The sequence below is a fragment of the Rattus rattus genome, chromosome 3, assembly GCF_011064425.1.
Source record: "Rattus rattus isolate New Zealand chromosome 3, Rrattus_CSIRO_v1, whole genome shotgun sequence".
Lineage (NCBI taxonomy): Eukaryota > Metazoa > Chordata > Mammalia > Rodentia > Muridae > Rattus > Rattus rattus.
This window is the reverse complement of record NC_046156.1, coordinates 146,154,744-146,180,969: the sequence shown is the minus strand read 5'-3', so window position 1 is coordinate 146,180,969 and position 26,226 is coordinate 146,154,744. Positions and strand designations below refer to the sequence as shown.

General features: G+C 35.7%; 1 pseudogene; it reads left to right on the top strand.

Moving 5' to 3' along the window:
* The first annotated feature begins 896 nt into the window (after positions 1-896).
* Positions 897-2,801, top strand: LOC116895590 (annotated as a pseudogene).
* Positions 2,802-26,226: the final 23,425 nt, after the last annotated feature.

Here is a 26,226-nt window from a genome sequence, read left to right as displayed (position 1 = left end):
GGATATGCTTTGTATTTCTCTCCTTTTAGGTTATTGTTCACTCTAGGCTTCAAATACATCATTTTTATTCTATCGTGCATTGTTTGTATTCTGGGACTTTTATTCTAAAGGGGGGCCTCATTTTCTCCCAAAGGAGCATCATGTATAATTTTTTGTATTGCAGTCTGTTTCTATGATGGATTACATTTATGTATTTACATAGATTGAACTATCCTTGCATTTTTTAGATAAAGCCTACTTGATAATGGTATGGTTTCTGTTGTGTTCTTGGATTTGGTTTCCATATCTTTTATTATTAATTTTTACATTGGCAATGGGTCGCAATTCATGTAGTGATGATTAGGCAGTGCCTCTCTCTCATATTTTCAACATCGTACCACATCCCACTCCCACTCCCACTATGCTGAAGAAGAAGGTTAGAGGGAGTGGAGCACCAAAATTGAAGCCCAAACCAAATTTGGAGCCCAACAACCACTCTGTGAGGATCCCATCCAAGCCCACCTTGCCAAGGTGTGGGAAATGATGAATAATCAGACAAAAAAAAAAGAACAAACCAAAGGGAAGAGGGGAAAAAAGAGCAAACAGGCTGAAGTGACTGACCAGTAAACTGCAGACCAGCCTCCAGAGAAATGGAGAGAGGGAAAGCCAGTGTCTGGCCTCTGAAGTAGAAGAAAAGAAGCCAAGTCCATCTGTCATCTGTCAGTGGTTCTTGTACAAGTCAAAGTGGTTCTTCTATAATCCAAAGGAATGTTTTCCTTAGCTATTTTGTAAATGTGAATTTTCTAGTAGTTCAAGAAACCCTTTAAAAAGCTGTGAAGCTCATTGAATGCAGAGCCAACTCTCAGCCATTTGTGTGATCTCGTTGTCAGCACAGACAGGCCTACACACAAGTTACCATGTCTAAGGGGCCTGCAATTGGCATTGCTCTTGGCACTATATACTCCTGTATGGGTGTCTTCCAGCATGGAAAGGTGGAAGTAATTGCCAGTGACCGGGGTAACCACACCATGCCGAGCTATGTTGCTTTCACAGACAGAACGATTCATTGAGGATGTGGTCAAGAATCAGGTTGCAATGAATCCCACCAACATAGTTTTTGATGCCAAAAGTTTGATTGGATGTAGCTTTCAGGATGCTGTTATTTTGTTTGATATGAAGTACTGGCCATTCATGGTGGTGAGTGAATGATGCAGACAGGCCCATGGTCCAAATCAAATACAAAGGGGACACAAACAGTTTATATCCATAGGAAGTATCCTCAATGGTTCTGACAAAGACGAAGGAAATTGTACAAACTTACCTTGGAAAGACTGGTACCAATGCCATGATCACAGTGCCAGCTTACCTCAATGACTCTCAGCAGCAGGCATCAAAAATGATGGAACTATTGCTGGCCTCAATGTACTTCGAATTATCAGTGAACCATCTGCTGCTGCTATTGCTTACAATTTAGATAAGACAGTTGGAAATGAAAGGAATGGGCTGATATTTGATTTGGGAGGTAGCACTTTTGATGTGTCAATCCTCCCTATAAAGGATGAAATTCTTGAAGTCAAACCAACAGGTAGACTCCCACTTGGGTGGAGAAGACTTTGACAACCGAACAGTCAACCATTTCATTGCTGAGTTTCAGCAAAAGCATGAGAAGAACATTAGTGAGAGCAAGAAAGGTGTCAGGCATCTCTGCACCCTCTCCTCCAGCACCCGGGCCAGTATTGAGATTGATTGCCTCTATGAGGGAATTGGCTTCTATACCTCCATTACCCATGCTCCATTTGAGTAATTGAATGATGACCTGTTCCATGGAGCACTGGACCCTGTAGAGGAGGCTCTTTGAGATGCCAAACTAGATAAGTCACAGGTCCATGATATTGTTCTGGTGGGCATTTCTACCAGAGTCTCCAAGACCGAGAAACTTCTGCAAGACTTCTTCATTGAAAAAAAAACTGAATAAGAGCATTAATCCCGATGAGGCTGGTTCCTATGGTACAGCTGTCCAGGCAGTCATTCTATGTGGAGAAAAGTCTGAGAATGTTCAGGATTGGGATGTCACTTCTATTTCCCTTGGGATTGAAACTGCTGGTGAAGTCATGACTGTCCTCATCAAGCATAATACCACCATTCCCACCAAGCAGACCCAACCTTCACCACCTAATCTAACAACCAGCCAGGTGTACACATCCAGGTGTGTGAGGTGAAAGGGCCATGACCATGGACAACAACCTGCTTGGAAAGTGTGAGCTCACAGGCATACTTCCAGCACCACGTGGGGTTCCTCAGATTGAGGTTACTTTTGAAATTGATGCCAATGGCATCCTCAGTTTTTCTGTGTAGATAAGAACACAGGAAAGGAGAACAAGATCATCACCACCGATGACAGGGGATGCCTGTGTAAGGAGGACTTTGAGTGCCTTGTCCAGGAAGCTGTGAAGTACAAAGCTAAGGATGAGAAGCAGAGAGATATGGTTTTCTCCAAGAATTCACTGGAATCTTATGCCTTAAACATGAAAGTAACTGTTGAAAATGAGAAACTTCAAGGCAAGATCAATGATGAAGACAAACAGAAGATTCTTGACAAGTGCAATGAAATCATCGGCTGGCTGGAAAGGAACCAGACTGCAGAGAAGGAAGAATTTGAGCATCAGCAGAAAGAACTGGAGAAGGTCTGTAACCCTATCATTACCAAGCTGTACCAGAGTGCTGGTGGCATGCCTGGAGGAATGCCTGGTGGCTTCCCTGGTGGAGGAGCCCCTCCATCTGGTGGTGCTTCTTCAGGCCCCACCATTGAAGAGGTGGATTGAGTCAGTCTAAGTAGAAGGTATAACATTGTTCCACAGGAACCCAAAACAAGTAACATGGAATAATAAAACTGTTTAAATTGTGGGAGAATCCCAGTTAATTCATGTTTTAATGCAAATGATTTTTAAAGAGGCTACATCATTTGCTGGTTGTTTATTTTTTGGCACAACCAGAAAAATAGCGCGATACTGGATTAGGAGAGGCTCTGACTATATCAGGGGTCATCATAACATTCCTTAGTGAGAACTAGTTTCATGTCTTGCAATATAATATATAATATTGCATACTAATGGCAATTTGGCATTAGTGTCTGGATTATTTTCAGCTATATCTGGTCTTGTAGTTTCCAGTAGAATTGTTTCCTAAGAAAACCACTCTTTGTTCCTGCCCTGTCATAATGTAATGCCTCTGGTCATGATAATTCCTTTTCCTAACAATTGGGACAATATGCTGAGAATGTTAGAGATTATGAGTATTCACTGTATGTGGCAAAGAAGAGGAGAAGGAGGAGGAGGAAGAGGAGGAGAAGGAAGAGGAGGAGGAGGAAGAGGAGAAGGAGGAGGAGGAAGAGGAGGAGGAGGAGGAGCAGGAAAAAGAAGTGAAATTCCTCAATTCGATTTAAGGGCAGTTGGTTGTTAAGCTCTTAAGGAAAGCTTGCCATATTTGAGGATAGAACATCACTGGAATAAATTCAAAGAAACAGCACATGGCCCTTCAATTGGGTAAATGTACACAATGTATGACTCTTCAGGACTTGGGTACATGTGTTAAGAATTGAAATGTCTGTGTATTCTGCTCCTCAACCAATAAAACCTCAGTTGTGAAAGAGTAAAAAGGAAACCGCTCCTATGTTCATGAGGAAGATTCATATTTGTTTTTTTTGTGGTTCAGATAAAAGTGTAGCTGTGTTCTTGTAAAGAGACTAAAGCAATATTCCCTCTGTTTTTGTTTTGTAGAATAAATTGGGAATTACTGGCATTACTGTTTTATTTATCTCACTTGTTTGAATGGGATATTTTGATTACTGCTTCTATTTCTCTGGTGGCAATAGATCTGTATAAATTGCTTATTGCACCTTTACTTAATTTTGGTATGTGGTAAATATCAAGAAAATTACCCACTTCTATTATATTTTCCAGTTAGATAAGATTATCAGTTTAAGGAATGCTCCTATGGATGGTGGTCTGGATTTCCAATGTGACTGTTGCTATGTCTCCCTTCTGCCTCTAATTTTGCTAACTTGAATCTGCCTTTCTGACTTTGGTAATTTGGCTAAATGTTTGTAAATCTTATTAATTTTCTCAAAGAACCAGCTTTTTCTTGCTTTGATCCTTTTTATTATTTTTACTTCTATTTTATTCAATTAAGATGCAAGTTTTATTATTTCTTGCTACTTAGTCCCATTAGGCATTATTTCTTCTTTTTGTTCTAGAGTTTTTGGGTATGCTGTTAAATTACTAGTATGAGGTCTTTTCAATTTTTTTCATGGATGCATTTAGAGCTTTGAACTTGCATCTTAGAAATATCTTCAGTGTATGGATACACTGTATTTGTATTTTCACTGAATTATAAAAATACTTTTAATTCTTTTGAAAAAAATCTGTTTTGGCTCACTTTTCTTTCAGTAGTGACTTTTTCAGTTTTCATGAGTTTGTAAACTTTTCTATTATTTCTATATTTGTTGATTTCTATATTTAATTCCCAGTGGTTAGATAGAGAATTGTTTAAATTTACTTCTATCTATTGAGACTTATTTTGTTCCTACTTCCATGGTCAGTTTTTGGGAAAGTTCAATAAAATAATGTACTAATAAAATATGTATTTATTTATGTTTGGGTCAAATGTTATGTAAATATCTACTAAGTCTTTTTGGTTTATGACACCATTAAGGTACAATATTTCTCTGTTAATTTTTTTGTCTGGATGACAGACAGTTTTTTTGGAAAGAATGGGATAATGAAGTTTTACACTCTCACTGTATGACAATAGAAATAAAAGGGAAGCTGTAGTAATTCTTCTCTTATGAACTTGGGTGCATTGTGTGTTAGACATAGAAATTGAGAACTGAAATATCTTCTTGGTGGATTTTTCCTTCAATAAGTATGTATTCTCTTCTCTATTTCTTCAGAATAGTTTTAGTATGAAACTTTGTTTTGTGAAATATTAAGAGGGCTACACCATCCTGTTGCTTTGTCCATTTCCTCGGAATAACGTTTTTGATCATTTTATCTTGCTATGGTATCTTTTCTTTCATATTAATGTATGTTTCCTCAACATAGCAGAAGGATGGATTCTGTTTTTTGTATCTAATCTTAGTGTTTGTCTTTTATAAGGAAATTTTGTCCATTGATACTAAGAGTTAACCATGAGCAGTACTTGTTCGTTCCTGTTAATTTGCTGTGTGGTTGTGGATTTTTCCTTCCTCTTTTCACATGTTTCTCTGAAATTATTTGTATGTATGGTTATTCTACGATATGGTTGACATCTTCATGTTGAACTTCTCCTTCTAGCACCTTCTGTAGAGCTGGATATATAGATAAACACTGCTTAAATTTCATTTTTTTTTTTTTGGTTCTTTTTTTCCGGAGCTGGGGACCGAACCCAGGGCCTTGCGCTTCCTAGGCAAGCGCTCTACCACTGAGCTAAATCCCCAACCCCTTAAATTTCATTTTATTGAGGAACATCTTCCTCCATCTATTGTGATTGACATTTTTGGGGATACAATTGTCTGGGGTAGCTTCTGTAGGTTCATGGAGGATCTCTGCAGGTCCTTCAGGCTTTTATACTTTATATTGAATTGGCCGCTATTATTCTTTTTTTTTTTTTGGAGTTTCATTTTAACCTGAAAATTTCATGATTTTCTTTTCTTTACAGATGAATATATTTCATAGAATACATGTGTCACATTTTCATTATACATTCATCATGTGAAGGATATCTTGTGAATAGTGCAGCAATGAACATAGTTGCACAAGTATCAGTGAGTCAGGGTGTCAATTCCTTTTACCATATGCAAGCTGGGTCATATGGTAGATTGACTTTTACTTATTTGAGAATTCCTTACAATGATTTCCAGAGTAGATATAACAGTTGACAGTCTAAAAACCAGTGAACAAAGGCTCCTTTTCCCCCATATCCTCTCTTCTTTTTTCTTTTTTCTTTTTTCTTTTTTCCATCTTCATTAAATTGGGTATTTCTTATTTACATTTCAATTGTTATTACCTCTCCCACAGATCCTACCCACATTTCCCCTTCCCTTCTTCTCTGAGAAGAGGAATCCCTCTCCGAGCGACATGTGTCCTCCCAAACACACATATCAAGTCACTGTAGGACTAGGTGCCTCCTCTCCCACTGAGGCCAGGCAATGCTGCCCAGCTAGGAAAATGCTATCTACAGGTACAAAACAGATTCAGGGACAGACACCACTTCAGTTCTAGGGTGACAAGAAGCTGCATTTCGGCTATTTATGTGCAAGGGGCCTAGGTGCAACCCATGTTCTTTGGTTGATGGTTCCATCTCAGGGAGTCCCCAATGATCCAAGTTATTTGAATCTCTCCATCTTTCTGTGAGTTCTCTAGTGTCTGCAGATCCCTCAGTTTTCCTTCAACTCCTCTATAAGACTTTCCAAGTTCCATCTAATGTTTGGCTCTGAGTTTCTGTATCTGTTTTCACTGGCTTCTGGGTAGAGCTTCTTAGAGGACAGTTATGATAGGCTCCTGTCTGCAAACACAACAGAGAATCATTAAAAGTGTTAAGGATTGGTTCTTGCCCTTGAAGTAAGTCTCTACTGTGCCAGTTATTTATCAGCCATTCCCTCCATTTCTGATCTGTCTTTGTCCTTGAACATCTTGTAGGCAGAACATATTTGGGTCAAAGGTTTTATGGTTGGGTTGTTGTCATTATCCCTTCTCTGAGAGTCCTGCCTGGGTACAGGAAGTGGCCACATCATCATATATCAACATCCTTAGTCATCAGGGGAATGCAAATAAAAATGACTCTGATAGTCCACCTTACACACATTAGCATGGCTAAAATAAAAATGCAAGAGAAAACGAGGCCTCAAGGATGTAGAGGAAGGGAAATACTCCTCCATTGTTTGTTGAGAGTGCAAACTTGTACAAGTACTCTGAAAATCAATTTGGTAGTTTCTCAGAAAAATGAGAATACTTCAGTATCAAGACATATATACTGGGCATATACCAAAAATTCTTCCACCATCCCACAAGAACACTTGCTCAACTATGTTCATAGCATCTTTATTCATAATAATCAGAAATGGGAAACATCCTAGATGTCCCTCAAATGAAGAATAGATAAAGAAAATATGGTTTATTTACGCAATGGAATAATACTCAGCGATTAAATACAAGAGCATCATAAATTTCATAGGCAAGTTGATGGAACTAGAAAATATCATGCTCAGTATGCCCCAAATGGCATACGTGGTATGTACTCACTTAAAAATGTATAGTAGGAGTAAAGTGCAGGATACCCACACTATAAACCACTACATTCCACAAATGCCAAAAGAGCCAAATATAAAGGAAGACCCAATGGAGGATAGTTGAATCCCTCTCAGAAGTGGGAATAAAATAGATATAGAAGGTGGATATAGGGAGGGAACTCAGATGAAGAAGGGTGTAGAAGACAATCAGGGTAGCAGTAGCAGAAAGTTATAGGGAAAGCATCTCTAGGACATGCCAGAGACCTGGGAAAGGGTGGATGGTTTTGGAGGCACCAGGGTGCTAGAAAGATGACTATAGCTTCTCATACTCTTAAGAGCTACTTTGAACTCATTATATTGTGATTCAGATATATTGCATACCTCAAGACCTACTGAAATATGGTTGCTGGTCCCTAATGGAGACATATTAGGCTGGCTGCTGACATCAAGGCATCTGGATTTTGGATGACTGTAGTTTTAAGTGTTGTTATCTGGCCTTGCCCTTTTTGTGTTGTTTTCCATTCTGTTGCCTTCTCTAACTCTTAGAAGCATGTGTTGGCTGTGATAGTACTTCTAAATCTATGCTGTGTGACCAGGTGAATCGCTTATGGAACTTGTTTGTGGATACTGGGAACTGTGGATTGTGGTCTATATGCAAGTGTCCTGTGCTCAGCTTACATTTGAGAGAAAAGTTCTTTTTTTAATTAGACAGATATGGTGAAATGTGGATTGTTGTCTATATGCAGGTGAAGGCAGGCACAAGGTAAGGCAAGGGCTGCAACTGGGCAGTGAAAAAGTAAGGTGGTCACAGAGTTTTGAAGAGAGGACAGAGAGGAAAAAGAAGACCCAAGATAGAAGAAAAGGACTACCCAAATCTGGGTGGCCTTATAGGATCACAGATAGTTATGAATATTTCATCAGGGATGAATTTTTATAGGACAATTTGTCTTATCTAGGTGGGCAGTTTATGTCATTATCAATTGACTGTGAGTTTATTGTGCAGACGTTTTATGGAATGAGAATTTAAGATATAAATCTGATTGATAAAGTTTATTGACTACAAGCTTACTGAGTTTTGATTTTAACAGGTTACTGGGAGTTGTGACTATACCACAGGGTGTGGACGCGGGGAATGTGAGCAGAATCCACAGCAAGAGAGCTGTGAGACAGGTGGTCTGTGTATGGAACTGGCATGGCGGTGACCTGCCTTGGGAACTAGATGGGTGGTGAGATCACTGCAGGGCCTAGAGTGTAGCTGACGAATACTTGGGATGGAAATTGGAAATAGAGCAGATGCCATTGACCTGCAGGGGCTGGAACTAGCATGGGGTGGTAGAGTCTGTTTTAAATATTTACCACTAAAGGGAACTGAAATGCAAAAATGGGGAATGGTTAGAAGGGTGGATGTCTGAGAGGACTAAAGAGAATGAGGTAAACTGGATCTATGGCAAGGAAGTGATGTCCTTGCTATTTAGAGGAAAAGCATTGATTGTTGTTCACTGAGACAAAGGAATGATGTGAGAAAGAAAGAATGTGGGAGAAAAACCTGGTTAGTTCCTTGAGAATGATGGCATAATAGTAGGAGAGCCCACAGCAGATGTTCTGCTACAAACCTGGGGATAAGACTGTGAAGTTGGTATTGAAAAATGGGAAAGAGAATGAAAATCTCCTACCTGATTCCCTGCCTAGATTCATCAGTAGGTTTCCACAAAGACAGTGTCTTGGATATTGTTGGCTGAGACTACTTTTATGTCGTATGAGCATAGATGATTTTTGTATTGCATCCTAGAAGCACACATGAGAGAAAGCATGGTAATTACCTTTTTGATAGTGACTAATCTGGTAATTTCTATTTGCATTCATCCCCTTCAAATGTATCATTCATTTCCTTTATCTACTCCTCCTTTGTTGGATATCTAGTTTGAACCTGTTATTTAGATATTTTTGATGTTAATATAAATACAAATTACACTGTGATATGGTGATTTGGAATCCTTTAAATCAAATGTCCTATTTTGTTCCCAAAACTAAAAGAAAGTAAGAAAAAAGGGAAAGAAAAAAATGTTTAAAAAAGTTTCTAGTAGCCTTGTTTTAATAATAAATAAAACTAGAAGTAGATCTAAAACCAAATGGAATATTTGAAAAATGGGATCAGTCAACTAGACCCAATACAGATATTGGAAGGAAGGAGATGATTCTTTCTTATAGCTAATTAATAATTAGATGATATCAGTGGGAACAAAAGATAGATGGTAACAAAGGATTATAATTAATTTAATGATTTGAAAAAGTTGAAAGTACCTTTTCCATCTGTGATATTATTAAATTAGAAGTAAGTAATGGGAGCAAAGGTGTGAATTTGAACATTAAGTGTAAACAATTATTGTCTCAAAATGAAATCATAAAATAGGGAGAAAATAGCTGTGAAAGACCATAGGCAGGGAACTAGATATTGTATAGTTGAATAATACTGCTACTTGGTAGCTATGTTTTCTGACAGTCAGAATGCTAGTTTATTGCTAAACATCCTTGAAGTTGCAAAGAATTCTCTCAGGCATGTGTAGTAAGGAAGTTCTGCATCTCTCGCAGAAGACCTGAAGTCATTATATCACTTGTACTATGATTTTTACATATTTTTTGAGAAAATCATGGAAAGAAATAAGTAAAGGGGAGCCTCTAGTTCATCATTTATTGGGAACATAAAAAATTTGTCTTACTTATAAGTATGCCACATTCCGCATTCATGTTTGTGTAATTTTCATTTAAAAACAAAATTAGAACTTCTTGTAAGCTCCCCGACTTTGGGAGCCTCAAAACCTCTGTGAGAATATTTTCTTTGCTTAGCTAAATAAAGTGCCACTTAAACTGTCTATGTCTTTGATTAAACTCTCTACTTCAAAAAATAAGAATCCAAAGGGTTCCAATACTTTAGTCTTAATTTATGTGAAAGTACAGCACACAAACAAAACAGAATAGATGGGATCCAAATGAGTGTAGCATTCAATTGAAGTTTATAATTGGATGCATCAGAATTACAGAAAATAGTGTCAAAACCATGACTGTTCTGAGAACATAATGTGCCCATGTAGAGTGCATGCTACCTGTGGGACTGAATCTGTTTAAAACAAGAATAAACACACAGTTTTCAAATTAGATTTAAATATACAAGATAATTTCATAATGCTGAGTGTTTTTAAAGAAAAAAGCAACTCTTGATAATTTGAGTGTCATATCGAGTGACATATCTGTACCTGTCAATTTCTTCAAAACATTTTGAATCTAGTTCATGAAGGAAATAAAACTAAGCAGGAGAATGTAGACCTTTGTATGCATAAGGTGCATGAAGTATGATTTTTAACAAAGTGACTAAAACATGAGTGGATAATGGAATTGATAAACAGGCATTCAAACATTTTTTACTTTACATTTTAAGTGTATATGCCAGTTTCTGGAGACCACAAGTTCAGACCAGAGGCATTGAAATTGTGTTTGTTTCTGAGGGTGATATGAATACATATAATACAAGTATACAAATGGACAAAATCAAGGTTTAACATGTTGTTGCTCTAGTGCTGTACTTCTGAAATTTTTTCTTTAATTTTTTAAAGCTCAACCCATCATATATAATTTAAACACATTGAAAAGAACAGATATATTTCCCATATGAAGATATTTTGAGGATGAAACTCTACTCCATGCTATCCCTATCACAGTGTGCATTGATGGCTGAGCATGGTAGAACTGACACATTTAGTGTCTTCATTAGGTACTGAAATGATTTCAAAGCTTTTCTTCATCCAATTTAAAGTTGAGGTGTTGTGTGAGGAAATTGCTCCAGCTCCATCATAGCACGCAGTAAATGAAATCATATAAGCGTAGATAAAATACCTGTGGACAGATTTTCTGTCAGCATTTTAAGAGATTACTGATGGAAGAAATCTAAAAGGAGCTTAAGGAGAGCTAAGGAGCCAAAGAGGATAGCTTTAAAGGAAAGGAAAGCTGTCTCAATTTACTCCCTACAAATTAGTAACTGGAAACATGTCAAAGTTGGGTAGTATCAAGACACAAATTTCTCTCCTGGAATTTAAAAGCAGATATCCATATAAAATGGATATTTTTCTCTACAGACACTTTTTAAAGAAAGGAGTATATATGAAAATCCAGAATGTGGGTAAAATTCAGGTCTTCTATGATGTTCATATAATATATTTACTTGGCCTGGAAGTAGTAATGTGCATTTCCATCATAAACATAGATGGGGCTACCTTTGCAGCTTTCTTATTTTACAAGAAGGGGAAAGGAAAAAGAAATTGGAAATTGAGCAGCATTTACAAATAAACTACAAAGTAAACCTGAAAATGGTGATTTTACAATTCCTAACTAAAAGTTAAGAGTCAGTCATTTGCTGGGCATGGTGACACAACCTTCTTCCCAATATTAGTGAAGGTGGAGCACATAAATTTCTGTGAGTTCCAGGTCTGTGGGGTAGCCATAGCAGAGTTTCTGCCCAGGCATGAAGATGTAGTGAGATCCTGTCTCTAAAAACAAACAACCAAACACTGACATACAACATGTTTTTCCAAAACTTCTTCATCCTGACCTTATTTAATAATGTGATCTTTGAACTTTGATTGCACTCTTTCCCTCATAATCATTGACAAATGTTAAGCTTCATAAATAAACTCCTAAATGAAGTGATAAGTTGCAACTGAATAAATTGTTATGGTACTTAACTTGTTAAACCCTGGCCTTCTTTTAAGATAATATAATATAAATATACATATATGTGTATATATACTTATATGTATACATGTGTGTATATGAAAATTAATAATAATTTATCAAACTAGAAAAATACATTTTGTACACTATTTACAATGTATAAAACCAAATTTATTAGTTAAATGAATATAAGAAAATTACTTGAGTATGATGATCATCATATCATGTAAGGAGACCAGTGCTTTCAATTGTTTAAAAGTATCCTGTCTAGTACACTAGAATATTATGAAAAGTATATTTAGAAATTTTCTTTTCTTTTTTTGTTCCTTCTTTTCTTCTATTTTCTCTTTGTCATCTTGATACATCAACTATCTCAAAGAAGTTCGCTTTTTTTTTTTTTTTGAGAAATAGGCATGTAGGATCAACAGAGTTGGTTAAGTGTGCAAATCAAAGACACAGGAAAACACTGTATATCTAAGCTCCTTCCATGGCCTCCAGGCTCCTGCCCTGATTGAGTTTCTGTCCTGACTTTCTTCAGTGGATAAACAAATAAACCTTTTCTTCTCAACTTGTTTTTTGTCTCTGGTGTTTCATCCTTGCCAAAAACAAAACAAAACAAAACAAACAAACAAACAAACAAAAAACGAACAAAAAAAACCTAAGTTTAATTTCTGGTATTCTTTCTAGTAAGATTTTGAGATAAGACTGGATACAGGATACATGTGTGTATATTTTTAGAGTTATAGCATCCTCTGAATATAGTGTTTCTTTGATAAGTATAAACCATCTCTCCTTATTTCTTCTAACAGGTTTTGGTTTGAAACCAGTTTTGCCATATATAGGTAACCTTCACATTCTGGTGAAACATTGTGTATTTTATGAAGCCTTATTTGAGAATTAGAGCTATTGTATTATATGTATAACCTCTACACACTAAATTCATTAGAATTCACCAGCCTAGAGAAGTACATGTTTAGTTACCTGTTAACTATCAATGAAACATTTATAGCAGCAGTTTTTGCCAATGTAGTCTACAGAACTAGTTCAAGGACAGACAGTGCTACAGAAAATATCCTTTTTCTTGAGAGAGAGGGGCAGGTCAGGGGGGGAGTAGGAGACAGAGACAAAAACAGATAAATGGAACACAAAGGTTTACTTTATATCATATTTTCACTATCATGAATGCTGTCATTGTATAATCCAAATGAAAATAATTTTTTCAGATTTTGAAGCTTGACAACCTTTACACATGATTATTAACAAATTTGTAGTTCTTTCGTTGTAATTCTGTATATGATTCTGTATATAATCATTGCTGATATTTCTTTTAATATAACAATACATTCTATTGTTTTAAATTAATGCTTTGTATATGTCTACTTATTTTGAATTTTTATTAGAGATTCTTTATGTCTTGTAATAAAATTAAATTTCTTATGCAATCTATGGGCATTGGAACCTTATATGTTTTCTGGATTCAGAGTAAGTCAGTCTATGTGTTCTGCTAAATGAAGCTCTTAGTCACATTGCATATTTTACTCATTTAATAGAAGTTAATGTAATATTTTCACAACTTTTGGTGTTAAAGCTTCTGAATAGTAGTAATGATTTAAGAAACTTTCTGCAGTGATTAATCATGGTAGTGAGATAAGACACTAAGAAATGATTTAACAACTGAATAGGCCTATAAGGTTGTATAATGCTTGAAATCAATAAGCCATGATTCACACGAAGAATGCTTGTTCAAGCATGTAGTAGTAAAATTGGTAAAATAAGAAAGAAAGAAGCCATCCACATGAAATTGCAGTAAAATCTTTAAGGAATCTTTAAGTAGAGTATGTCAGAGGGAATGATGGTGCACAGGAAATGCATCTAGAGTGGCTAGCAGGAGATATCTGTTACTTATTTGGTAATTATTTATTCTACCTTTCACATAATCAGAGAAATTAAACAAAACAAAGAACACACACATGCACACACGCACGCATGCACGTACACATGCACGCACACCAAGAAAGGTCTAGGGAGAAAGAAAGAAGGTAAGATAGATATGTGGATAGATAGATAGATAGATAGATAGATAGATAGATAGATAGATAGATAGATAGATAGATGGATGGATGATAGAGTATATGTTGTTCTCTTGTATCTTTTAATGGTGAAGAAAGTGGAATTCAAAAGGGACTCCTCTTTAGATAGATATGATTTCAACAACTACAAAAGAAACCTTATGCCAATGACTTTAGCAATCTTTGGGAATTTTTTTTTTGTCATACAAGTGCTTTCTTTATAATAATATTCATTTGATAAGTTCTACATTTACCCCTCATAATGAAAAGCTTGTAGTACTATATAAACTATTAAATGAAGAAATATTCTGAATTATTGATTATTTAGGAGCATTTGAGATATTACTCTCAAGAAAATTATAAATGAGTACTGTGATACACTTAAAATCTCAAAACGCTGGACATAGCAATTGCCTTGCTGGTGAGACATTGTCTCAAAAACAAACAAATAAAAAATTGGCAGACCAAAAGACAGAATTTAGATGCAGCAACCAAGTGCTAGTAGAGATCAAAACACCTCATTATAATCTTGATTCGAACCTGTGGTAACTATAGTATTTCTTTGTTTTTCAAAATTATTTATTTTATGTATGTAGGTACATGGTTGCTGTGTTCAGACACACCAGAAGAGGCATCGGATCCCATTACAGATGGTTGGGAGCCACCATGGGTTTGCTGGGAATTGAACTCAGAACCTCTGAAAGACGTTAGTGCTCTTAACCTCTGAGCCATCTCTCCATCACCCATCTGTAGTATTTCTGTTTTAAATAAATTCACATGGTGTATGAAAGAATTTTAAATATCCAAATCAAATTGGATTTGTATGTCTATCAAATTTTGTTAAGTCTATCATTGCTCAAATATCACTGCCGAATCCAAATACTCATTATGAGTACAAAATCATGAATCATCTTATATTTTTTTGTGTTGCCATTCATTTTTTTTTAACATTGAAACTTTTATCACAAAATCAAAAGAGCCCTACTAAAAATAAGAATGAAATTACATGTTTTATTACATTGTATAAGTAACAAAATGTTTGTATCTTCAGAGCTTAGATGTTTCTCACTTGTTGAACCTTGGGACAAGACTGTACATTTTATGACATTACTTCTTCATTTCCATAATGTCCTATTCTATTACAACACTCTCTTTCATCCCACCATTACCTTCCTGTCTCGTCTCTGGCAGCCATTGGCATAATATATCTCATAGGCATTGTAGTGTCATAGCACAACTTGTTTGGAAACCAACTAAATAAAATAGAAAGTAAATCTTGTCTCTGTAGCAGAGCATAATTAGCTGGCTGAACTAACTTCCTAATTGGTGAGTGTCTTTCTCTTGATTTTGAATGCAGATGTTCAAACTGTGTTTAATAAGGGATAGGGTAAGAAAAGTAGATCATCAACAATCTCAACTAATATGAATTATTGTTCTGATTGGTACATATTCTGAATACTTTTTAAAAGAGACAACGACTTCACATGTATCTATAATGTTATATTTTTATTTCCTTTCATGAGAGAATCCCCTCTTTCCACTTGCTCTCTTAGAATCCACTTAATCAATGTAGTTATTTTGATTAAGGAATATATATGTAAAGATTAACAACTAATAACCATAGAAGAGGAGAAAACATTAAATATTTGTTTCTTACATTCTGAGCTATAGAGTAGGAGAATTAGGTAGGAAGGGATTGTGGGGATAGCATAAAGAAGGGAATGCAAGAAGGGACAAAGTAAACACAATAAAATCTTAAACATACACATACAAAAATAATTTAAATATATTCATCATATAATGGGAGATGCAATGCCTCAACTAGATATCATGTGCTACCATGCAACCCCGCGTGTCGTAAATGTATTACATCTGGTACTGTTTTAGTACACAGAGGATGCATAGGCATCCCCAGATCTCAAAGACTATTACCTATTACTGAGGATGTTGATTACTCTCAGGAACCTAAGGTAAGATTCCTTTGCAGATGACACAATTTGCTTATGTTATTGAATATGATGACACCACAACTAGAAGTTTCACTCTACTGACTGATATATGTGGTTTATAAGTGGACTCATATTTCTGGACAGTACTTTGCACACAGAGGATAAAAGTTATCTTCATTAAAACCTAACTATAAACCTTTTTACCTGAAAGATATTCTGGTGCCATAGTGGCAAAAATCTTAAACATATAAGCAACAACATATTGAACAATTGAATTTAGGGTACACTCATTAAAGTGGTCAAGAACCTGAAAATACATAGGTTGTGGGCTCTAGGAGAAAAGCCCACTGTTCTGCTAAAGGAACATAGCAATAAAATGAACCCTAATAATATTGCCATATATTTATATTAACCCATTATTCAACCCTCAATAGGAAGCCACTTCTTGTACTAGACAGTAATTAACACAGTGTCCCATTTACCATGTGCTGAGAGTAAAAATTTTAAGCACTCAGTCCTAAATGAGATAGCTTTAGCAACCCCTCTCATCAAGGCTCAAGGATCTGTATAGAACAGGCAGCAAGAAGAAGGTAAGAGACGGTGAATGACACTGAGGAACTAGCATCTTACTGACCCAATAGGGCTTATAAAAAATGAAATCACAGACACAAGTTCAATATGTAGAAAAAAAAATCCAAGTAGAGAGAAAGAAACGTAGACACAAAGTTCCACTCTTAACCAGGAAGTTGTTTGTAACTGATACCTGCTTTGAAAGAAAGAAAAAAGTCAGTCTTCTCCAAAAAAAAGTGGCACTGGGTATATCAGTCAAATTTTATGACAGGGTCCCAGCACAGGAGTATTTTTCCAACCGAAATGGAAAAATACAAAATAGTCAATATTATATGTGTGTGAGCATGTGACGTTTTGTTTTGTTTTATATTAACTTTTTTATTATTAGGTTTGCTTTATTTGACTACTGTCCACTGATTTTTGTTTATGAGAAGGAAAAGTTAGAGAGAGAATATAAATTTTTTTTTAATAGGGAGGAGTCTAGAGAGATAAAAGAGTACGATCAAAATATCTTGTATGAAGAAAAGGTTTTAAATAAAAGTTAAAATTATATATAAATAAAGAAATGCTATGGTAGGTAACGATAACTAAATTAAATCAACTCAGTCTTCCTTGGGTTGCTTGACTTTAAGTATTACCTTAGAATTCAGTATTTCTTAATCATTATAGAAAGAAAACTTAGGCAAAATGAAGAGCAGTTAACATATCAGGACACAAGGTAAAACAAATGAGTTGTACGATGACCCTACCTTCAATGCTCTCTTTCAAAATAGTTCATTTATTGCACGGGTGTAAATGCTAGTAAGTTTTCTGCTCTTTTTTAAGCTCTTCCATTGAGGATTTAATAATGGTTCTAATAATCAAGGAATTCTCATAAGTGACAACAAATTGAAAGATATAACTAATCTGAAAGATATTTTTGTTGTCTTGTATTAAAAATAGCTATTAATGCTTTTCAAATTTAAGATGCTTTCTTGTACCTTATATGTAATATATAATACAAAAATGATTCTCATTAGTAGGAGAGTACACATAAAACAATAAAATGTACATTTGAAAGTATTTGAATGATCTTATTTGACTATTGATATATGTTGACACAAGCTAACTTAGAATTATAGAAAATTCATACTATCAAAACAACTATTTAAATAATTATGGAAATGAACTGTTCTGTTTCATGTATGTTACCTTTCCAGATTTTTTGACGATGTATTTATTTGTAAATATAAACAATAAATTGGGTGTATTGTCTTCTGTCAGTCAAAGCACATGTTTTATGCTGTCTAACCATTTGAATTCAGTCAGTTTCGTACTGGGAACAGCTGCAATATGCCTTTATAGAACACCATAAATTCAAATTAATTAATCCAAAATGAATTACAAATTATTTTTTGTAAATTTCACATTGATCCTTAAGGGTTATTTAAACAGCTGAACTGGATGTCATTTGCTCCATCTGCCACAGCAGATGCTTTATTCCAATATGAATATTAAATGAATTCAGAAAGTGGTATCTATAATTGTAAGAAACATTTGCAAAATGGAGGAAAGATGATGGCCTTTTTGATTACTGGGAATAATTTCTTCTTATAAATTGTGATGAAATTTACTAAAATATAATTCATAACAGAAATCTAAATCTAACTGCAGGACTCAAGGAAATTAAATAAGCCATAATATAGAAGTGTTCAGTATTGCTTTCACCCATAGATTAAGCTCTGCTTCACTGAAGCTCATTAGTTATTCTCATAAGATTCCAAAGGAATGAAACACTTTTTTTAATGATTCATCTTGGGTCGCAACATATTATAATTATGCTAAGTCTGACTTCAAAGGTGTTAGAAAGTAGAAGAGAGAGCAAAGTGTAGACATGCATGCAGTCACTACTAAATTGGAAGGTCAAAGAATCCTGCTGTAGTGTTAAATCTTCCAAGTAAATCTTCCAGAATTCAACAAGCAGGAGTTTGAGGTAAAAATACACACATGCAAACATTCTCTCTCTTCTCTCTCTCTCTCTCTCTCTCTCTCTCTCTCTCTCTCTCTCTCTCTCTCTCTCTCTCACACACACACACACACACACACACTCACATAAACATATGTTTTAGTAGTTCAGACACATACTATACACACATGTAAACACAGAAATGAATAAATAAGTAGAGAGAAAAAAGAAATACCCTGAAATATATTCTGAAATATATGTGATTTGAGGCACATCGATGGCTAGATAAGCATACAGTATTCATAAATGGAAGAATGGAATTGGCGGTCTCAGTAATAAGAGCAATGATGAGCTGAACAGTTTTATAGAAAGTATGGTTTTTGAACTTTTATTACAGTCATATTCATTTGAGTAGGATTTATAATTAAAAAGAAACAAATAAATAAACAGGATTTAAATGTATCTGATATCTGACTTGTATAAGTAATGACTACAGATATGACTTCTCGGTGAATTCTGGACAGTTGGTATTTATCAACAGAGCTCCTGATTTCTTGCATGCAATTTATCTGTCCCTTATACTGCAGTAACTTTGTGATTAAGTCATAAGTTTGCATCCAAAGAGTGATTTGAAAGATTTCTGAATAGTGTAGCCAACTTTGAATGACTAAGAGAAAATAATTGTCCTAAGAACAATTATCATCAAGTATTGTTGCTTTAGAGCCACTGCAATGTGCTGCAGACAATAAACTAAACAAAGAAAAAACATGAAGACAACAAAGGAGATGTCAAAATAAAGAGAAAGCAATTAAGAGCATAACAATACTATTTCTTTATTGATCAGGAATAGTCAGTAATAAGAGTATATGAATTTTATTGAAAATAAATAGTGACAGAAAAAAATGAGAAGAAAACCAAAATAGAAAACAGACCCATGCATAGGCAAGAAACTAGAGATTCACTGCAGCTCTAACGATACACATAGACAAAATTTCAAAGGTAATTGTACTTTCTGGATTGAAAGCCCACAGAGGGCAGAGATAGCTTGATTTGTTTTTTGATAGAACAAAATGATAACATTAAAGTAAATAATTTAAGAGCAAACAAGTAATATTATATGAGAGCATTATACAAGAGTCCATTTATCAGGGCAATATAGCTGTTTTGGGGGGAGATATTTTATTTATTTACATTTTCAATGCTATCCCCTTCCCCAGTTTCCACTCCTGAACTCCCCTATTCTATCTCCTTCCCACTGCTTCTCTGAGGCTTCTCCCCCAGTCATCCACTCACTACTGACTCCCTGCCCTGGCATTCCCCTACCTTGGGGCATCTAGCCATCACAGGACCAAGGGACTCCTCCTATTGATGCCCTACATAGTTATCCTCTGCTTCGTATATGGCTGGAGCTATGGGTCCCTCCATATGAACTCTTTAGCTGGTGGTTTAGTCCCTAGGAGCTCTAGAGGGTTGGATTGTCGATATTATTGTTCTACCTATGGGGTTGAAAACCCGTTCAGCTCCTTCAGTCCGTTCTCTGACTCCTCCATTGGGGTACCCATACTTAGTCCAATGGATGGCTGCAAACATCCTCATCTACCTTGGTCAGGCTCTGGCAAAACCTCTCAGGAGACAGCAATATCAGGCTCCTGTCATCAAGCACTTCTTGGAATCAGCAAGTGTCTGGATTTGGTAGGTGTATATGGGATGCATTCCCCAGGTACAGCAGTCTCTGGAGGACTTTTTCTTCAGTCTCTTCTCTACATTTTGTCACTTTATTTCCTGTAGACAAGCTCAATTCTGCGTTAGAAATTTGGACATTAGTGGATGGCCCCATATCCAGCCAGAAGCCTTGTCTAATCTCAAGATATAGTCTCTACAGATTCTCTCTTCCCTTTGTTGGGCATTTCAGCTAATCTCATTCCCTTTGGGTTCTGGGAACCTCTTGCTCTCCTGGCATCAGGGACTTGGTGGTAACTACCACATGTTCTCCATCCCCCAATGCTACACACCAATGTATACATTCCTGACATATCATCCCCTTCTCCTTCCATCCCTGATACTGCCCCACTTATTCCCCTGCTCTCTCCTACCTTCCTCTTATATCCCTTCCACCCTCTACCACTCTTGAGTACTTTGTAGATTCTGAGCTTAGTGGCTAATATCCAACCATCAAAGATTGCATATCATGTCTATATTTTTGTGACTGGGTTACTTCACTCAGGACGATATTTTCTAGTTTCATCAATTTGTCTAGGAATTTCATGAAGTTATCATTTTTAATAAATGAGTAGTACTCCCTTGTGTAAATGTACTACATTTTCTGTATCTGTTCCTCTGTTGAAGGGTTCTTTACAGGCTCTGACTAATATAAATAAGTCTGCTATTTACATAATGGAGCATGCTATGTTGGAGCATCCTTTGAGAATATGCCCAAGAGTAGTATAGCTGGGTCCTCAGGTAATACTATGTCCAATTTTCTGAGGAGACTGCGATTGATTTCCAGAGTGGTTATAACAGCTTGCAATCCATGAAAAATGGAGGAATGTTCTTCTTTCTCCATGTCATGACCATCTTCTGCTGTCACCTGAGTTTTTGATCGTAGTCACTATGACTGGTATGAAGTGGAATCTCAGGGTTGCTTTGATTTGCATTTCCCTAATTACTAAGGATGTTCAAAATTTCTTTAGGTGCTTCTTGATGATTCAATATCATTCAGATGAGAATTCTTTGTTTAGCTCTATACCCCATTTTTGAAGAGGTTTACTTGGTTCTCTGGGGTGTAAATTCTTGACTTCTTTGTCTATATTGAATTTTAGCCTTCTACCAATGCAGGATTGGGAAAGATCCTTTCCTAATCTGTTGCAATTTTATGAAGTTCCATTTGTCGACTGTTTATCTTAGAGCATAAGCGGGAGTGTTCTGTTCAGGAAATTTTCCCATGTGCCCAGGTGTTCAAGGCTCTTCCCCAATTCCTCTTCTATTATTTTACATAAAATATCTAGGATGCAATAAAATGTAAGTGTACATCTAGAAACAAATGCAGCCATACCTGCATAGGAAACACAAAAATCACCAGATTTTGGAATTTGGGTAATAAGCCTAGTTATTACTATGATAATTACATTAAAAATTCATATAGAATTTGAAGGTCTGCAGGTTTATGGGAATTTGTTAAAATATATTCTATTATGAAGATGATGATGATATTAAGAATGATGGTAATATTAAGAATGACAAAATCTAAGGGTCTTGCTTTGTCAAATTTATTCCATACATATTGGCATGTTGATTGGTATAGTTGTATATGTCTTCTTGAGGAAACTCTGTTGTTAAAATTCCATGAGTGAATCTATTGTTTTCTAGAAGGCACAGTCTTTGAGCAAGCATCTTGGTCCTCCTGCTTCTACAATTGTTCTGCCCCATCTTCCACTCTTGTTTTCCAAACCTTAGGTGCCTTGGTTGTATTGGTGATGTACTAATTGGGGCAGGGCACACCAGAGTAGCTTACATTCTGCCTTTTCACCAGTTGTACATCTCTACATTATCTATCATCTATTGCATAAAATCCTATCTTTCTGGAGTGATAATAGCCACCTTTTATGTGAGTTTAAGGAAAAGTACTTAGTATACCATTCTCCTTTTCAATCTATGTCTCTCCAGCTATAACTAGGGTTATAGCATCAGATATGACATCCTATTATGAATGTCTTAAGTCCAGTTAGATGGCTTTTGGTTAAACTCAATCTAATGCATTATTGTTCTGTATAGGACATGGCTTACCGTTGTGGTATTGTGATCAATAGGCTACAGAATTGGTTAGAAATGTTGATTTGTTTTCTCACTTACGAGTTTCCATAGCAACTTCCAACACTAAAACAACACTGAGATCCAGTGATTTAGGGGATATTTCAGATCTATTATGGTTTGATGCATTCAAGTTTGATATCTGAAGTATTTATTGTCTTCAGGAATATGTTCTTTACCTTCAAGTTCTGAGAGAGGTTCAAGGATAATAACAACGGTGTATAATTTTAAGAAGTCTCTTGGACTTGCCTGTGCAGACAAACTTTAATCCAGCAGTGTGACTGCTCTGACAAGGAACTTCTAGGTCTGTGTAGGACTGCTGGAATGACATAGCTTTAGCCCCTTTGCTGGAATAAAGACATACCCTTAGTACACACCTTTAATACCAAACAATGAAGGTAAAGTTAGTTTGTAGAAGGAAGCAGCCACATTTGAAAGTGACATCTAATTGAGGGGCTGACAAAGTGAGGAATCAGAGAAAGATTTGCCAGAATGAGTCAGAGATAGACGGTGACCAACTCTCACAAGAACAGAGAGGAAAGAGAAGCAATTTAAGAGCAGAGCAGAGTGAGTTAGGGTGGATGGCAGGCCAGAGAGTGCAGTTCAGTTGAGTTCAGTTAATGCAGTTCAGTTAAGTTCAAGCAGTTCTGTCAGTTCTCTTCAGTTCATGTGATCAATTCCAGTTACTGGAATTCAGAGGCATTTTTTCCAAAGCAGAGAAATTTGGTGAGAAGCTGAGAGAAAAGCTAATCTAAATAAGTGAACTTGGAAAATTAGATTGTATGGAGACTAGAAACTTCAGGACCTAGGCCTAGGGATAATTAGAATAGAGAAAGAATTAATGAGGGTTCTGCCTAAGCTGTCCATTTGCATAGCTTTGGTAAAGTTCTCATCAGTTCATCTGAGGAAATAAAATTGACCTTTACACTCCTGACCAACAAGTCAAAGGATATTTTTGCACCTGGTCCTAGTATTTTTGGTATTAGTCTATGGTTCTTGGAGAGAGCATTAGAGTCAGTTTTCCTTAGGGATGGATCAACTTAGAGCTTATCCAGTCACATGTAGTCAGCAGTAAACACATGCATATGAGAAAAACACTAATCAGACTCATATATATTTTCTTTGTAAAGAAGACTAGATCTTGAATTTGAGATAGAATGGGAGGCAAGAAAGTAGTTCCAGTAGAAAGGCAGTACAATACAAATAGAGTACTTGTACATACATTTCTCAAATCCTCTTTGTTTTCTGAGTTTCAAATGTGTTTGTGGTATACACACGTTGACTTGCTCTCACACACATGTCACCCACAAACACTGTAATAAATAAAATATTTTAATTAATATTTTCCATGTAGTAATTTTTCTATTAATGAACAAACTTACATATATTTATAATATACTTATTCATAATATTTGCAAAATTATTTCATCAAGAAAGAAAAAGAATCTATTTAATTACAAGCAATATATACACTAAAATAAAGGAAAATACATGAATGGCCTATAATCCCTTTAAATAGTCAATCAGACCCATACATAAGTGCTATAAAAAGGAGGGAGAAATTGAAAGAACTGGAACTCAATTATAGAGCTAAGAAAGAACTTCTCAAAGAAATAAGCTGTAGAAACGGAAATTTATTAGAAAACAGATGTAGTTGCTCCATGACTCAGCAGTCCCTATCTTGAATACTGAGCTAGTCTGATGGCATTTTGTTACTTACAGATATACACAGGGGCTAGACCAAGGCTGAAACATTCAAAATAAGCAATAACATGACAAATAATATTTAACAGTTACAATCATAATAATTTTCCCTTTCTTCTCTCCTTCCTTTAACTCCTCTCATGTCTATTCCCTATTTCCCTTGAATTGAAGCCTACTTATCCTTAATCATTGATATATATATATATATATATATATATATATATATATATATATATATATCCAGGCAAAATCCCTTCTTGGCCTGGAGAAATCCCTCTATCCTAACATGTTATCACTCCTGGTCTCCCCATTTCTGGCAATTCACTCCAGAGTGCCTGCCTAGGCGCTCAGTTTTTGACTATGGTTCACCGTTTCAGCTCCGAGATGGCATGTCAGAATTCCTCACTTAAACTCTCCAAAATATCTTCATTTTACCTTGGATGTCTGACTTCACTGCCTTTCACCTGAGAGATCAAGGAACCCATCTGAGAGCTGCCTCCTAATAAACCTGCTTTAATCTACTTTTAATTTGGAATAATCTGGCCTGTATCTGTGTCACAGAGGGAGAGAAAATGCCTGTCATCTATATAAATGAATTAATACAAGCTATTGACTCCATTCAGTGTTGTCTATGTGCATTTGTTTCCAGAGTTAACATTTGGTACTGATTAAGCAATAGGGGGCTTCTTCTTGGGGAAGACTAAATCTTCCTTTCTCACCAGTTGTTAATTTCTTATTCACTTTCTCTAGAAATGCTTCCCAAACCTTTTAAGATTTCCTCAACATCTACATTGGGAAGGATATCCTAGGCAACCACAACTGTTTAGATTTTAAGGGCACAGCCTCCCTTTCCTAGGCACATGGCACAATTTTACAGCAGCGTTCCTGACTATCTCTCTCTACTGACAGGTTCCATGATGTTATCTGAGCTGTGAATGCAATAGCTGTGTTGTTGATAGATTAGTTGCAGCTGGGCAGCCCATGGTCAGTTTAATTTTGACTGGTTGGGGCTTTCAGCAAATATCTCCTTTTACTTCAAATAATGAGACATCTTTAATGAAGGCTAAGATCTCACTTATCTGTATTTAAGTGCACTCAGGATGTATTGGTTTATAATAGTGGAAGTAATACATTCTCCTCCAAGATAAATGGTCTCACTATCCCCATGAGAATGTTACTTAGCAATACAGAGTAAAAGCCCCATGGACATATTCCACAGGGGTCCCTAACTCATGATTGCAATAAATAATAAGATCATCAGTTTCTTCAAATGCTTTACCAGAGTTCTAACAGTATTCATCCTAGTCCACTTTTTGTAATATTCTAAATCTAAAATTCCTACTGATTTTTTCAGCAAGTCTTCAACAGAAATTGGATTTTCACCCTAGGTATTTTTTAAGTTGATATTAATTTTTTTGGCATTAATGTTTAATGTTGGTTATCTAACCCCCAAAATGCTAAACCTCAAAATAGTACCTTTTCATTGGTATATCTGGAAAAAAAATTAAAGGTAATCTCTCGACAATGGCAAATTATCTAAAAATAAAAATACACAAAAAGCTGAAGGCAATGAAATAAATGAGAGAAGTTTAACAATGAAGGAAATTTTAAAGTATACTACAGATTCATTGCAATAAATAGCACCAGCTGCTCCTGAGAGGGCATCGTCTTTCCCATATGATAAGTCACACTTAAGACTGAGTTTCTTAAACCTCCTGTTTATTTAGTCATATATATGGTCAAAAGACCATAGAGGGCCCTCAACAATGTGCTTACCTATTCTTAACCAGCCATTTGACACATAGAACCTAGGATACATTTTGTCAATTGAAACTGCTAAAGAAAAGAATAGCATTTAAGTAACTGTTATTCAGTAATTTTATTTTTACAACTGAAACAAAATATGTCACTGTTTATCTAAGTCTGTTTTGTCATCTTATTGATTTTTAACATGGTCTCTTTTAATTATCATGTAAGCTGATATTTATTATTTCTGATTATATATTGTTTTCCTGAATACAACCATGTATAGTCATCCAGTGACATTCAAATTTAATTTTCTGCATACAGTCATATAGATACAACATTAAATGTACTCAGTGGATTTTTAAAAAGAAAGGTCACATGAAGTTGGAGAGAAATGTCATGAAGATAGAGAAAAAATGGAGGGCATAGAATAGGAAATGGATTTGAACAAAATATATTAATATATATATA